Here is a 16,549-nt window from a genome sequence, read left to right as displayed (position 1 = left end):
TGAAACCCTAACCCAAACACACCCCTAACCCTAATCCCAACGGTAACCCTAACCACACCCCTAGCCCTGACACACCCATAATTCTAATCCCAACCCTAATCCAAACCCCAACCCTAACTTTAGCCCCAACCCTAACTTTACCTCCAACCCTACCCCTAACCCTAACCCTAAACGTGACTGAAATACGTGGCACTGAAATACGTGGCACTGAAATACGTGGCACTGAAACACGTGGCACTGAAACACGTGGCACTGAAACACGTGGCACTGAAACACGTGGCACTGAAACACGTGGCACTGAAACACGTGGCACTGAAACACGTGGCACTGAAACACGTGGCACTGAAACACGTGGCACTGAAACACGTGGCACTGAAACACGTGGCACTGAAACACGTGGCACTGAAACACGTGGCACTGAAACACGTGGCACTGAAACACGTGGCACTGAAACACGTGGCACTGAAATACGTGGCACTGAAATACGTGGCACTGAAATACGTGCAACTGAAATACGTGCCACTGAAATACGTGCCACTGAAATACGTGCCACTGAAATACGTGCCACTGAAATACGTGCAACTGAAATACGTGCAACTGAAATACGTGCAACTGAAATACGTGCAACTGAAATACGTGCAACTGAAATACGTGCAACTGAAATACGTGCAACTGAAATACGTGCAACTGAAATACGTGATACGTGGCACTGAAATACGTGATATGTGGCACTGAAATACGTGATACGTGGCACTGAAACACGTGGCACTGAAATACGTGGCACTGAAATACGTGGCACTGAAATACGTGGCACTGAAATACGTGCAACTGAAATACGTGCAACTGAAATACGTGCAACTGAAACATGTGGCACTGAAATACGTGATACGTGGCACTGAAATACGTGATACGTGGCACTGAAACACGTGATACGTGGCACTGAAACACGTGGCACTGAAACACGTGGCACTGAAACACGTGGCACTGAAACACGTGGCACTGAAACACGTGGCACTGAAACACGTGGCACTGAAACACGTGGCACTGAAACACGTGGCACTGAAACACGTGGCACTGAAACACGTGGCACTGAAACACGTGGCACTGAAATACGTGGCACTGAAATACGTGGCACTATGACTGTCAGAAAATGTTCATTAAACGGTTAGGGGTGAGGTTAGGGGTAGAGTTAGGGTTAGGGTTTGGATCCCTTTATCACCTTGATGGTGGTGGGTGGCTTTTCAGTGTGTTTTCTGTTTTTTTTCGAAAAAATGCATGCGTTTTTAACGCAAACAAACGCATGTGCTTAAAAACGCAAGAAAATACTGCAGGTTGTATTTCTGAAAATGAACGCATGCAGAAAAAACCGCATGCGTTTGAGAAAACGCGACCAAACGCGTACAAAAAAACCGCATGCGTTTTCAATGTTAAATATAGGGAAAAAACGCATGCGTTTTTTTGTGCAAAAAACGCTGCAGACAAAAACGCAAGTGTGAAACCAGCGACGCTTTTTATAGCAAAAAAGTTTTTGCGTCTCCACATTTTGAGACCTATAATTTTTCCACATTTTGCTCCACAGAGTCATGTGAGGTCTTGTTTTTTGCGGGACGAGTTGACGTTTTTATTGGTAACATTTTCGGACACGTGACCGTTTTTGATCGCTTTTTATTCCGATTTTTGTGAGGCAGAATGACCAAAAACCAGCTATTCATGAATTTCTTTTGGGGGAGGCGTTTATACCGTTCCGCGTTTGGTAAAATTGATAAAGCAGTTTTATTCTTCGGGTCAGTACGATTACAGCGATATCTCATTTATATCATTTTTTTATGTTTTGGCGCTTTTATACGATAAAAACTAAAATATAGAAAAAATAATTATTTTGGTATCGCTTTATTCTCAGGACTATAACTTTTTTATTTTTTTGCTGATGATGCTGTATGGCGGCTTGTTTTTTGCGGGACAAGATGACGTTTTCAGCGGTACCATGGATATTTATATCAGTCTTTTTGATCGCGTGTTATTCCACTTTTTGTTCGGCGGTATGGTAATAAAGCGTTGTTTTTTGCCTCGTTTTTTTTTTTTTTTTCTTACGGTGTTTACTGAAGGGGTTAACTAGTGGGGCAGTTTTATAGGTTGGGTCGTTACGGACGCGGCGATACTAAATATGTGTACTTTTATTGTTTTGTTTTTTTTATTTAGATAAAGAAATGTATTTATGGGAATAATATATATTTTTTTATTATTATTTATTTAGGAAATTTTTTTTATTTTTTTTTACACATGTGGATAAATTTTTTTTTTACTTTTTTACTTTGTCCCAGGGGGGGACATCACAGATCATTGATCTGGCAGTGTGCACAGCACTCTGCCAGATCGACGATCTGCTGTGCAGGGCTGCAGGCTTACCAAGTGTCTGCTCTGAGCAGACACTCGGTAAGCCACCTCCTTCCCTGCAGGACCCGGATGCCGTGGCCATCTTGGATCCGGGACCTGCAGGGAGGAAGGAGGTAAGAGACCCTCGCAGCAACGCGATCACATCGCGTTGCTCCGGGGGTCTCAGGGAAGCCCGCAGGGAGCCCCCTCCCTGCGCGATGCTTCCCTATACCGCCGGTACACTGCGATCATGTTTGATCGCGGTGTGCCGGGGGTTAATGTGCCGGGGGCGGTCCGTGACCGCTCCTGGCACATAGTGCCGGATGTCAGCTGCGATATGCAGCTGACACCCGGCCGCGATCGGCCGCGCTCCCCCCGTGAGCGCCGCTGATCGGTGATGACGTACTATCCCGTCGGCGGTCATACGGGCCCACCCCACCTCGACGGGATAGTACGTCTGATGTCAGGAAGGGGTTAAGCAAAGAAGGCTCCCGGTTCCCTCGGTAAGGTCCAGGCTGCGTCGGAGAGGTGAGTATAGCAATATTTTTTATTTTAATTCTTTATTTTACACATTAATATGGATCCCAGGGCCTGAAGGAGAGTTTCCTCTCCTTCAGACCCTGGGAACCATCAGGAATACCGTCCGATACTTGAGTCCCATTGACTTGTATTGGTATCGGGTATCGGTATCGGATTAGATCCGATACTTTGCTGGTATTGGCCGATACTTTCCGATACCGATACTTTCAAGTATCGGACGGTATCGCTCAACACTACTAGTGATGTGTTGGAGTGTTTTTTTTGTTTGTTTGTTTGTTTTTCATGATTCCATAATTTTTTCCTCAGAATTGAGTGACTCCATAATTTTTCTCCTATGCTTGGTTAAAAAAAAGTAACCATTACTGACTACCACATTTTTTGTTCTTGATTTCTTTTAGTGTTTCTTAAAGCCAGAAAAGTTGCCATTGGAAATTACTTTAGTTTTGTGCCATGTCTGTGATCTGCTTTTTTACTACAAAGTTAAACAACTGAATGAACATCCTCCAAGGCCGGTGATTCCATAATTTTTGCCAGGGTTTGTACTAAGAGGTAGCAAATAGAATTTCAGTCTTTTCCTATGTGAATACTTTTCTGCCCAAGGAAAAGTCTTTTCCTACAAAGTCTACTATATGCAGAAAAAATTGTTACCATTTTTTGGCAGGAAATTACAGGGGTCAAGTGCCAAGAAGGTCGATGAAATGTGGACTTGATTCCTTTGAAGGGTCTCGTAAGCTGTAATTTTCACTTCCAATCGAACTCTACAGATTCCACCATTGACTTTCTAGTTTGCACTGGAAGAAAACAGAAATATGACAAGGGCTGTTCAAAATAGGCACAAAGTATAGCACCAAATGTCCTGCCCGCAGTGGCATATCTAGGGGGGGGTCAGCCGGGACATGCGCAGCCGGGAGGGGGGCGCAGTCGGGCCACCTAATGTGGCGGTCCTTAGTGTCTCCCCCAGCGGCTGCATTCTGCCGCCCCTGGTCTGGGAGTCAGCTGTTCTCTGTGCCGACTGTCAAGCTGACAGGCAACACAGAATCTGCAGAGCGCCGGCTCCCAACATGTGCAGAGATGGAGGGGGGCCCCTGCAGGGTGGCTACGGTGGGCAGGGAGAAATCCCTGCAGCTCCACTGCCTACAAGAGAAAATAGCAGCGGAGCTGCAGCGATCTGTCTTCCTGCTTCCTCTCACGCAGACGCGCCGCTGGATGACGTCATCATTCAGCGGCCGGCTGTGTCAGAGGAAGGCGATGGAGGTGCTGCAGCAGAGGTGAGAGGGGTATATATATATGTGTGTGTGTGTGTGTGTGTGTGTGTGTGTGTGCGCGCGTGTGCGTGTGCGTGTGTGTGTGTAGAGAAGTAAATGGTGTGTGTTGGGGACGAGAGGGCAATGATGGGGCTGACGGGGAGAGGGCAATGATTGGGATGGTGAGGGAGGAGAGGGCAATGACGGGGATGGTGGAGGAGGAAATGATGGAAATGGTGGAATGTGCAAGGATGGGGATGGTGGTGGAGGAGGAAATGATGGAAGTGGTGGAATGGGCAAGGATGGGATTGGGGGGGAGGAAATGCTGGAGGTGGTGAAATGGGCAATGATGGGCGTGACGGAGAAGGCAATGATGGAGGTGGGGTAGAGGAAAATAATATGTGTGGACAATTTGAGTGGGGATAGGGGGATTTATTATGTGTGGGGAGAATTTGGGGATGGGGGAATTTATTATGTGTGGGGTGAGATTTGGAGTGGGGATGGGGGATTTAATGTGTGGGGGAGATTTGAGGACACAAAATGAAGAGCAAAAGGGGAGATGGGGAAACAGTACAGGGGAATTGGGGGAATGTATGAGGAAACAGTATTGGGGAATGAGGGCATGTATGAGGAAACAGTATTGGGGAATGGGGGGCATGTATAAGGAAACAGTATGGGGGAATTGGGGGCATGTATGAGGAAACAGTGTGGGGGAATAGGGGGCATGTATGAGGAAACAGTACGGGGGAAAGGGGGGCATGTATAAGGAAACAGTATGTGGGAATTGGTGGCATGTTTGAGGAAACAGTATGGGGGAATTCGTGGCATGTTTGAGGAAACAGTATGAGGGAATGGGGGGCATGTATGAGGAAACCATATGGGAGAATGAGGGCACAGTATGAGGAGTGATGTGAAAAATGTATGTGGACAGAGTATGGGGAGTGAGGGTGATGGGATGTGTGCAGACACAGTATGGGGAGTTAGGTGAGCAGGTAGTATAGAAAGTGAGGGGGTAAATATATGAGGAGACAGTATGGTGAACAGGGGGCATGTGAGAGGAGACAGTATGAGGAGGGAGGGGAATAGTGTGATGAAACAGTGTGGGGGGACAAAAGTGAGTGGGCACAGAATAGAAACTGAATAGTGGGGGTGTAGCATGGAGGGACAGTGGGAGGGCACAGCCAGGAGTGGACAGTATACTAAGGAGGGGGATTGTGATGAGAGAGTACAGTATAAATACTGGGCCCTATAGGGGGGACACAGTATGAGAGGACAGTGTGAAGAGGGGGCCAGTATGGAAAGGAGAGGTCAGTGTGAAGAGTATGTACCATAAGAGGGACAGTGTGGGGGTCATTTTGTGCAGACAATATAGTGAGGGGCAATTTGTTATACAGGAGCATTATAATGACACTTGTATCTTTAAGGGCATCATGTGGAAATTTTCTGCAAAAGCGCGGAGAAGATGGAAGTCTGCAGAGACGGCTGTGGATGAGAAAACGCATGATGGGATCTGGACAAGATGAAGAAAAGAAGAACAACTCCAGAGACGACGTCATCTATAAGGTACCTGGATGTAAATGTTATTTGTGATACTGACTAACTCATGTTTTTATTATGTTAGGAGCATTAAAGGGGATGTCCAGGTTTGTAATGAGTCTGCAGTCATTCATTGTGACTGTAGACTTCTGAGTTTTCACAGTACACCCTGCACGCTGTCAGGATTCTCTTGTGCCGGCGATTTAGATACATGCGGTCACATGCTGACTAGACATGTGTGGCATCAGTCAATGAAAATGAACTGAGCGAGGCCGGGCACGTCTAGTCGGAATGTGTTCAGAAATATACAGATCACATGCTTGTGCTGACATGACCGTCCACCGGCAAGGGAGAATCCTAAAAGTGTGCAGTGCATGAGTTGTGAGAATTCAGAAGCTGCGATGTCAGGATTCAGCTCTGCAGGTTCCAGTAGTCGTCACATGGACGCTTCACTCATACGCGACTTTCATACTCATGGTCCTGTGACACCGAGCTTCTCTTCGGCTTCTCTCAGTTTGTCACTGATCATTGAGAGCATTAGGGAGAGGAGCTTGTGGGTACATGACTAAGTGTGCAAATCACATATGTCCTTGGTGGGGGGCACCAAAATGAATTCTTGCCCCGGGTGCCAGAAACCCTAAATACACCTCTGCCTGCCCGCATCGTCTTATAGTTTTTATCTGGTTCCCACTCTCCACCACTTCCAAGGACCATGTGTAGCCATGCAGACGTTTCTCCGAAATGGCTTAGAACATCATGATAAGAAAGGCTGAGTTTACCAGATGTGATGGTATGACTGACTGTTCCTGCCCTAGACAATGGCCGAAGGGGACATTCTGGTGCCAGTCAGCAGCACCTGTGTGGTCAGGTCACTGAAAGCCTGGGTAACAAGATCGTGTCATGGCTTTACTTCCATTAGATCCCTGATCTGAATAACCACAGACTTCAGGAGTGTCCTCATTGTCTTGTTATGTCCTGAGACCATGAATCACTCTTCGAAGACATGACGGAGAGATGGGTCCTTATATGGAGAGGACGACGTCTGCACACTGAACTCATTATCGTTTTGGGCAGTCATCGACGGGTGGGTCAGTGCTTCATCATCACTTATCGAAACCACTGACTACAGTTAAGCCAACCAGGGAAATAAATAATGAAAAAAAAAAAGTTTAATTGTAATTCCTTTTCCATTTTAAAGAAATCGCTTACATTCTGAGGCCGAAAAAAAACCCAAAAACAAAACCCATCCTCAACATGTTCAGCTGGCACAGGTGCAGGGATCTTGTGTGTATTCTCTCATCCGAGGGAATCTGCCCGATTATTCTAATCACACACGGATCAAACTATGATCAGAGTGTGATCAAATGTGGAGAAGATGTGAAAACAAAAAATATCCATCGCCTCCATTTGGTAAGTTCATGAAAAACTGACTGCACACAGATGTCATCCGAGTGCAGTCCGATGTTTTCCACGGACTTGAGTGCCATTTGATGATTTGTTGGATCACAATCAGACCAAAAATGCGGTCGTCTGCGCGAGCCCCAATAGTTCCCAAGGCGGTGGTTTCAATATAGACACCGGGGATGGCTATTGTTTTTTCAGGGTAGTGGTCTTATACACTGGGTTATGCTTAATGAAGGGCCCAATGGGGATGGAGCATTACATAGGTATCCTCACTTCTGTGCCCTTTGAATCCCTGTATCATGGTCAGACACCCTGTCAAGTATCAGTTTTGCCAGTAGGATTCTATTAATGTTAAATTCATTACCTGTCACTTACCATAAATATGTTTTTGTCTTTTTCTTACCTGGTGTAAATCCTGTTTTCCTACTGAATCCGGCGTTGTTTTTCTTTTGTTCCTGTGCCTCTGCGTTCCTGAGATATGACCCTCTCTTCCCTGTATGCAAGCCTAGTCTTTTTAGCGAAGTGGGCGAACTCCACGCTTCTCTGTGGGAGCTTTCTTGAGAACCTCACCCAGCTCGGAAGGAAAGAGAAGGCCAGAACTCAGGATCAGAAAGGCAAAACAGTAAAAAAAATAAACAGCCTGAAGACAGCATGCATTAGGGGTTAAAATACAGAGTTCACAGACGCCTCTTATCAAGCCTTGGGTGTTTTAGCACCTGGAACTTATCATTGCTGGACTAGAGCAGTGCACTTCCTGGTCTGACTCCGCCCCCTCCTGTGATAGGCAGCTCACTGTCTATGGACATTGTCTACACAGAGCCTGGTGTGGGCGGGGCTAGCTTCCTCAGCTCTGCTGTATTGCCAAATCTAAAAGCTCTGATTGTGTCAGAACGGCAGCACCCAGTAATCTAAGTGATACATCGTTGGATTCCGCTTCTATTTGCCTACATCAGGCTGCAAAAAACTGCTAACAGATTCCCTTTAAAAAGACTTGCAATAATTTAAAGCCCCACTGGAGCTATTGCATTGGGGCCCACAAGATTCACGTTATGCCACTCAGCTTTCCCATATATTCGGCAATACCACAGCTGCTGGTCCCATGGTCTGGATATCTACTGATCCTGGAAAAGTCCTTAAACTCAAATATGTTGCTAGAAATTTCTAATGCAACTGATACATTAGTAGTTGTAGTTCTCTCAGCCCCCTCCCGATCTGTGTAGTATAATTGGAGACTTGTGACATCACCATCGCTCTCGATGTGCTGTAATAACCACTCATCCTTTTCCCTACAGCACTTTTATACTTTCCTGTGCACAATTATTACGCACAGATACCGTTCATTGCTGTTGCATGGACCTGTTCATTAGAGAGTCTATTACCTTCTTTTTGCCAAGTGATCACACAATGGGATACAGCGATCGGTAAAGATTATTACTAGTGACAAGCGATTGTGCTGGGATAAGGTGTTATCTGAGCATGCTCGGGTCCTAAGCGAGTGTCTTCTGCGTGCTCGAATAATATGTTCAAGTCCCTGCGGCTGCATGTCTCATGGCTGTTCAACAGCCACAACACATGCAGGGATTGCCTGTCGAACAGCTGTGGGGACTCGAACATATTATTCGAGCACGCCAAAGTCACTCGTTTAGGACCAGAGCATGCCCAGATAACACTTTATCCCAGCACTAATTACTAGTGATTGGGGACCAGCGGGACATTATGTGTGGTTCATCACTTTACGAAGGGGGCAGTGTGAATAATAATGATGGGTCATTATAATACAAGCCTAATACTTTGCAGGAAAGCAAAATGCCATTTCTGAGACCTCGTTTGGACGTCTTGGAGGATTTTACCTGCCGGTCTTATTCCCACATGTTGTAATTAGTCGGAGCCTCTGCCCAGTTGTTCCAGGACAGAGCCCACAGATAACTGGCTGCACTCCCATCACCGCTGACACTCGCCGCTGCCGCCTGCTCAGTAAGTACATCGCTGCTTCCTCTACAGTCACATTTACAGCAGGATTATTTCCCTAAACGCTTTCTCACATTACTACTTTATCATCTTTATAACCATCCAACTAGTGAATATTGTGCTATGCTGGGACTTAATAGTTCCACAACAGCTTGAAGAGTCTCCTGGGTTTTACTATCTTGTACTAAATTGTAGTTTATACAGAAGAAATGTCATTTGGCTGAACATTTCATAGGCTGTTAGCACCGTACCAGCAGAAGAACTACAAGTCCCATTGTAGATTACATAGTGGTCTTGGGATATCATCATTGTGATGTTGTAGAACTACAAGTCCCATAGTAGACTATATAGAGGTCTTGGGATATCATCATTGTAATGTTGTAGAACTACAAGTCCCATAGTGGACTACATAGAGGTCTTGGGATATCATCATTGTAATGTTGTAGAACTACAAGTCCCATAGTAGACTAAACCAGGTCTTGGGATATCATCATTGTGATGTTGTAGAACTACAAGTCCCATAGTGGACTACATAGATGTCTTGGGATATCCTCATTGTGATGTTGTAGAACTACAAGTCCCATAGTAGACTACATAGAGCTCTTGGGATATCATCATTGTGATGTTGTAGAACTACAAGTCCCATAGTAGACTATATAGAGGTCTTGGGATATCATCATTGTAATGTTGTAGAACTACAAGTCCCATAGTGGACTACATAGAGGTCTTGGGATATCATCATTGTAATGTTGTAGAACTACAAGTCCCATAGTAGACTAAACCAGGTCTTGGGATATCATCATTGTGATGTTGTAGAACTACAAGTCCCATAGTGGACTACATAGATGTCTTGGGATATCCTCATTGTGATGTTGTAGAACTACAAGTCCCATAGTAGACTACATAGAGCTCTTGGGATATCATCATTGTAATGTTGTAGAACTACAAGTCCCATAGTGGACTACATAGATGTCTTGGGATATCATCATTGTGATGTTGTAGAACTACAAGTCCCATATCATGTCATACATTAGAGTATGTACAAACGTTACAGGTGCCTGTCTGCAGTGAGAATTCAGCTGTTTGCGAAGATGCTTTTGGCATGTATGGGACTTGTAGTCCTACTACGGCTTTGTATGCAGAAGAATAGACCGCTGACCTGGAAGATCAAATGAAATGCGCTTTGTAGATTTAGAATTATAGGCAGGGCATTCTGAGACTTGTAGTACTACATACTATTTTGATAGTCTCTCGCACATTTATTTACTTTGTTTCGTTTATTTGTATCTATTATGTAACTACGATGTCTAAAACAGTTCGCCTGGTTGATTGCAGCAAAGGCATGCAGGGACTTGCAGTTCCTCAATAAGCAACAATTCCTGCTGCTCATCTTTCAGTAGCCTTTGGAGAATCCTGGCACCTTAGCTTTTGTTCACACTGACTTTTTTTTTTTTTTTTTTTTTGGGGGGGGGGGGGGGGGAGATTTTCAAGCAGAAACCACATCAGGAAAAGTTTTTGGTGGAGCTTTTGGAGGAGTCTTTTCTGCTCCTGAAGAGGTTTAGAAGTTTTGTTTTTTTCCTGAAGGAGTTTTAGCCGCCTTTTGATTTACTTCAAAGAAGAAGTGATGCAGACTTTTTTTTCCCCACCAGTTGTTTTCAAAACCTCTGCAGGGAAATAAACCCTCTAAAAAAAAAAAAAAAAAAAAAAAATTCAAAATAAAATCCTCATCCCAACAGCAAAGTGCATTATCAATGGGATTGAATAGGAAGAGTTTCCAAGCAATGTTTGTTTTTTTTTAACCAAAAACTCAAAAAAAAAAAAAAAAAGCTACAACTTTGAACAAACCTTCCATTTTTTATTTTTACTTTTTTTTATGCCTCTTTTGATTTATCTTAGACCAGAATTTGCACCTTAAACCTGCACTAAATCTGATGCCTCTCGGTAATCACGCCTGAATTCTGACTATGTGGCGAAAATTAAATTGGACCAAAAAAAAAAATAAATAAAAATCTACAACTCCCATCATCTATGCAATGATGAGCATGCAGGGACTTGTAGTTCTACACATTTTTAGAGGGTTGTTTTTTTTTTTTTTGCATAGGCTTTGGAAGCCGGGCTTGCAGGGACTTGTAGTTCCATAGTCTTTCTTATAATTGTATCACTGTTAAAGCCAAATATTTCAATATTCGGAATCTCCGCTTTCGGAGTCAGACTGAGGTTTGGAGGTTTGACCGTGACACATTTGAGGACATTATTGCTTTGAGCAGCTGTGTCCCCGGCCCCTGGGATAGGGGCAATAGAAGGTTTTATTTCAGGTGATTGGAGCCGTAGTTCACTCATTGACAGATCTGTGCCATTTTCTGCTAATTCTAGTGATTTCAGCAATGACCCTTAACACCAAGCAGCTTCCTAAAGGGGCCAATTCAGGTATGTGGGCCATAAAAACCTGTGTGAGGCTACTAATGGCGGCTTTATATCTGCTATTCAGTGACACACCTGCAGGCTAGCCATGACGGCAATAAATAGTTCCTTTAAAAAAACTGATCCGCAGCAGAAGAGAGACTGTACAGCCCGATCTGAATCATTTGGGTACCTTTAGTTATTTTGCTTGTTTTAGAATGAGATGCAATACCCGACATGACCACTCGCAAGACTGGTGGCGCTGTTTATGGGGGGGAAAAAAAAAAGGTATATTTTTTAAATTAATGATTTGCTTGATTTAGAAATAAATGCAATATCAAAGATGACCACCATCAAGACTGGTAGTGCTGTTTATGGGCAAAAAAAAAAAAAAAATTATTATATATATATATATATATATATATATATATATATATATATATATATATATATATATTTTTTTTTATTTTTTTATTTTTTTTACTTATTGGTGATTTGCTTGATTTAAAATGAGACGCAATACTAAACACAGCCACTAACAAGACTGGGGGCGCTCTGTATGGTAAAACAGAACAGATTTTATTTTTCTACATGTATAAACTTCCAAGGGCTATCCAAAAAAAAAAAGTTATTAACTTTTTTTTTTTTTTTTTTTTTTTTCTAAATAGAGGTGGTCATATGTTAGGATTAAATTCTATAAAGCAAAATCCGCAACATACAATGAAGTTTTGTGATGTTTTCTTGGGCGCAGTTTTTTTTTGTTTTTTGCAATGCATCATGCTTTCAAAAAAATTTTTGTTGTTATTTTTCACATAGACTTTTCTTCATAGGATTGAAGGCTCAGAAAAAAAACAGATTGTGAAAAAATGCTATGAAAAATTGCACCTTCGTTAAAAAAAAATATATATATATATATATATATATATATATATATATATATATATATATATATATATATATATAGTCTTTACTCCTGCATTATTGTTTTTTTTCTTTGTATATTTTAGGCGTGGGATGTTATTTAAAGTCTATAATGAAATACAAAAAAAAAAATACCCACATAAAATGCATTTTGGTATATGGCATTCTCTGTGTAATTTTTGACGATAGTGATGCTTCCTTGCTCTTTATTTCTTTTGTCCCTCTCCTTTAGGCCACGTTCACACTAGCAGTATTGGGTCAGTATTTTACATCAGTGTTTGTAAAGGTACCGTCACATTTAGCGACGCTGCAGCGATCTAGACAACGATGCCGATCGCTGCAGCGTCGCTGTGTGGTAGCTGGAGAGCTGTCACACAGACAGCTCTCCAGCGACCAACGATGCCAAAGTCCCCGGGTAACCAGGGTAAACATCGGGTTACTAAGCGCAGGGCCGCGCTTAGTAACCCGATGTTTACCCTGGTTACCAGTGTAAATGTAAAAAAGAACAAACACTACATACTTACGTCACCGCTGTCAGCGCCGGCCAGCCGTAAAGCAGAGCACAGCGGTGACGTCACCGCTCTGCTTTTCGGCCGGCGCTCACAGTCAGTGCAGGAAAGCACAGCGCCGGGGGCCAGACACCGGAATGTAAGTATGTAGTGTTTGTTTTTTTACATTTACACTGGTAACCAGGGTAAACATCAGGTTACTAAGCGCGGCCCTGCGCTTAGTAACCCGATGTTTACCCTGGTTACCAGTGAAGACATTGCTGAATCGGTGTCACACACACCGATCCAGCGATGACAGCGGGAGTCCAGCGATGAAATAAAGTTCTGGACCTTCTGCTCCGACCAGCGATATCACAGCAGGATCCTGATCGCTGCTGCGTGTCAAACTCAACGATATCGCTATCCAGGACGCTGCAACGTCACGGATCGCTAGCGATATCGTTCAGTGTGAAGGTACCTTAAGCTAAAACCAGGAGTGGGTGATAAATGCAGAAGTGGTGACAATGAAAAAAAAACAAACAACTTTTTTTTTTTCACCCTACCAGGCATTTTTCCAACCCTCAAGAAAAAGAAAAAGCTAAAAAAAAATCTCATGGCAACAGCAACGAGGATTCCCTATGGAAATCTATAGAAAAGTTTTCAATAATTTTTAAAGTGTTTTTTTTGGGGAGGGGGGGATAGTAGGGGAGGTCATATATATGACCCTAAAGATTTTGGAACTGAAATGACAAGTTGTTTTTTTGAGTTAGAGCATTTCCATGCAGGTTTCTGCTCAAGAAATTAAAAAAAAAAAAAAAAAAAAAAAAAAAAGCGAACAAAAAGGACTCAGCAAAAAGTGAGCACATACTCGTACAGCAGGTTCATACAACTGTATAATAATAATAATAATAGTAATAAAAAAATAATAATAAAATCAGAGATTCATCCAGAAAAGTAGGACGACTTCTTTTTCACTCATCTTTTGTGCGCAGATTTTTTTTTCTTTTTCTCCAGCAGCTGCAATTATTCATCTACAAGACCACGTGCCTAGGTTCCAGAATTGCAATTGGATATTATATTGTGGCATTTTTTTTTTTTTTTTTTGCACATCCATAGACTTGAATGGGCGAGACACATCCAATTTCAGTAGGCACGTGGATTTGATCAGTGGGAAAAAATAAATAAATTTAAAAAAAACAAACAAACAAAAAAACGCTCATTAGCTCTGCCCCATTGAATAAACATTGGTCCGGTTTTTTGGAACAGACAGCGCTCGGATCGAAAATACGGTCCCTAAGGAAGTGAAGGGAGGCTCTTTAGGGCCATTATGGTAAAAGAGCAGTACATCTGATTAGCACATCACAGTGGTGGATTTTAGTGATCATTACGGACAGTAAACCCCAATCTCCTGACAATGGGTAATAATGCAAGGAGCACCATAAAGCCCATTTGTGGCAGGTAGGGCTGTGTTTGCTTTGGAAGCCTCCATGCCTCCTAGTGATAGGGAGCACATCTCCGCAGCCATGTTTGCCTTTCTCACTGGGCTTTGATAATGCCACTTTCAAAGAGAAGAAGGTGTAGTACCTGGGCCATGATACCAGGGATTTCCTCTCCTTCCTGTGGCCTGCATGCATGACTTCAGTGCCAACCCTCTTGGCTCCAGGTCTTGGCTCTGGAAGTGAAGGGGGAGGAGGAGGAGGATGGCTGCAAGTTCATTACTGCAACTTACACCTGAGACTAATTGACTTGTGATGTGTGATCCTGGCCAAATGCAGCAGAGCTGGGATTGTAATCTGATACCAGATGGAAAGGAAGGAAACTACTGAGAGCTGAGCACTGAGTTGTGTTGGTGAAGGAAAATCCAGGACTCGGTCACACAACCAGATTTTTGCTTTGAGATGAGCAAACATGCCGGGATAAGGTGTTATCTGAGCATGCTCGAGTCCTAACCAAGTGTCTTCGGTGTGCTCGAATAATATGTTCGAGTCCCCGCAGCTGCATGTTTCGCAGCTGTTTGACAGATACAAAATGTGCAGGGATTTCCTGTAAGGGTATGGGCATGTGTCCACGTTCAGGTTTGCTTCAGGCTTTGGTCAGGATTTTATGCAGGTAAAATCCTGACCAAAAATGCACCTGAGGTCACTGGCAGGTCACCTGCGGTGTTCCTGCGTGTTTAGCTCATTGTAGCAACATGCTGCGTTCTGAAAAAACGCACCGCATGTGCGTTTTTGCGGGAATTCCGCATGCGTTTTTTAATGCACAGTGGAGACGGGATTTCATTAAATCCCCTCCACTATGCTGTAACATCTGGACGCTGCGTTTTTGACGCTGCGGCTCAACGCTGCGTCAAAAACGCAGCGTTTCCTGAACGTGGACACATACCCTTAGACAATACCTGGACATGTTGTGGCTGTTGACATGCAGCCGATGACTCCTGGTTAGGGCTCGAGCATGCTCAGATAACACCTTTTTTCCCCCCATTGATCGAAAATGGCAGCATCTACTAGTTTCTTCTACAAATTGGATGAGATCGGATGACACGAAAACATAAAAAAACGGATTGCAAATGAACATGAAAAAATGGACCGGACACGGATGTAAAAAACGGACACTCAGATCACACTTGGCTGAAAGTTAGAAAGAAAATTGATAAAACCTGAATGATTTCTCCTCCGCTTGTCTGCAGGCGCCCTACGGCTGCTGTTACAGTGTCAGTATTTGGTCAGTATTTTACATCAGTATTTGTAAGCCAAAACCAGGAGTGGAACAAATAGAGGAAAAATCTAATGGAAACATATGCTCCACTTCTGTATTTATCACCCACTCCTGGTTTTGGCTTACAAATACTGATGGAAAATACTGACTAAATACTGCCAGTGTGATGGCGCCCTACATCTGAGTGTTTTAATTATTACTTTCCACCATGGAAGGAGCCTTCGTGCAATGAAAACTTGCAAATCTGATTTTCCTGGTTAGCCAGTAGAGGTCGGACTGCTTGAAAACTTCTGTCTTATTTCCATAAAGTATTTCCGTAGATAATGACGTTCCGTAGAAGATACAGCAGCTGGTTCCCCTATAGAAGAGCAGGGACACTGCCCAAACCACCCATGGCGGAGGGACGCCGACAACTACAAACCGTGCGCAGAAAAGTCAGCACAAAACAACAAAGCAATTATCAGCCTCCTTCACACATCGTATAAAACGCGGACGTGAAAAAATGGTGTTTTGTATCATTATGTCATCCATGTGTCCGTTTTTACCACCCATGTGCCATTTTTACCACCCGTGTGTCCATTTTTACTATCCTTGTGTCCATTTTTACCACCCATGTGCCATTTTTACCATCCGTGTGTCCATTTTTACCACCCATGTGCCATTTTTACCACCCGTATGTCCATTTTTACCACCCGTATGTCCCTTTTTACCACCCGTGTGCCATTTTTACCATCCTTGTGTCCATTTTTACCATCCTTGTGTCCATTTTTACCATCCGTGTGTCCATTTTTACCATCCGTGTGTCCATTTTTACCATCCATGTGTTCATTTTTAACACCCATGTGCCATTTTTACCACCCATGTGCCATTTTTACCACCCGTATGTCCATTTTTTACCATCCTTGTGTCAATTTTTACCACCCGTGTGTCCATTTTTACCACCCATGTGCCATTTTTACC

The 16,549-nt window shown here is 43.5% G+C and overlaps 1 long non-coding RNA gene across 1 annotated transcript; it reads right to left on the bottom strand.

Annotated features, from left to right (window-relative positions):
* Positions 1-3,277: 3,277 nt before the first annotated feature.
* LOC143788436 (uncharacterized) lies at positions 3,278-14,585 on the bottom strand. The gene is made up of 3 exons (XR_013218632.1): positions 14,459-14,585; positions 7,501-7,671; positions 3,278-3,704 (listed from the first exon to the last, which is right to left on the bottom strand). It is a non-coding gene; the product is annotated as an uncharacterized LOC143788436 (long non-coding RNA).
* Positions 14,586-16,549: the final 1,964 nt, after the last annotated feature.

The sequence above is a fragment of the Ranitomeya variabilis genome, chromosome 8 (genome assembly GCF_051348905.1).
Source record: "Ranitomeya variabilis isolate aRanVar5 chromosome 8, aRanVar5.hap1, whole genome shotgun sequence".
In the NCBI taxonomy this organism is placed as follows: Eukaryota; Metazoa; Chordata; class Amphibia; order Anura; family Dendrobatidae; genus Ranitomeya; species Ranitomeya variabilis.
Note: the sequence above shows the minus strand (reverse complement) of the source record. Positions and strands in the feature narration are given on the sequence as shown.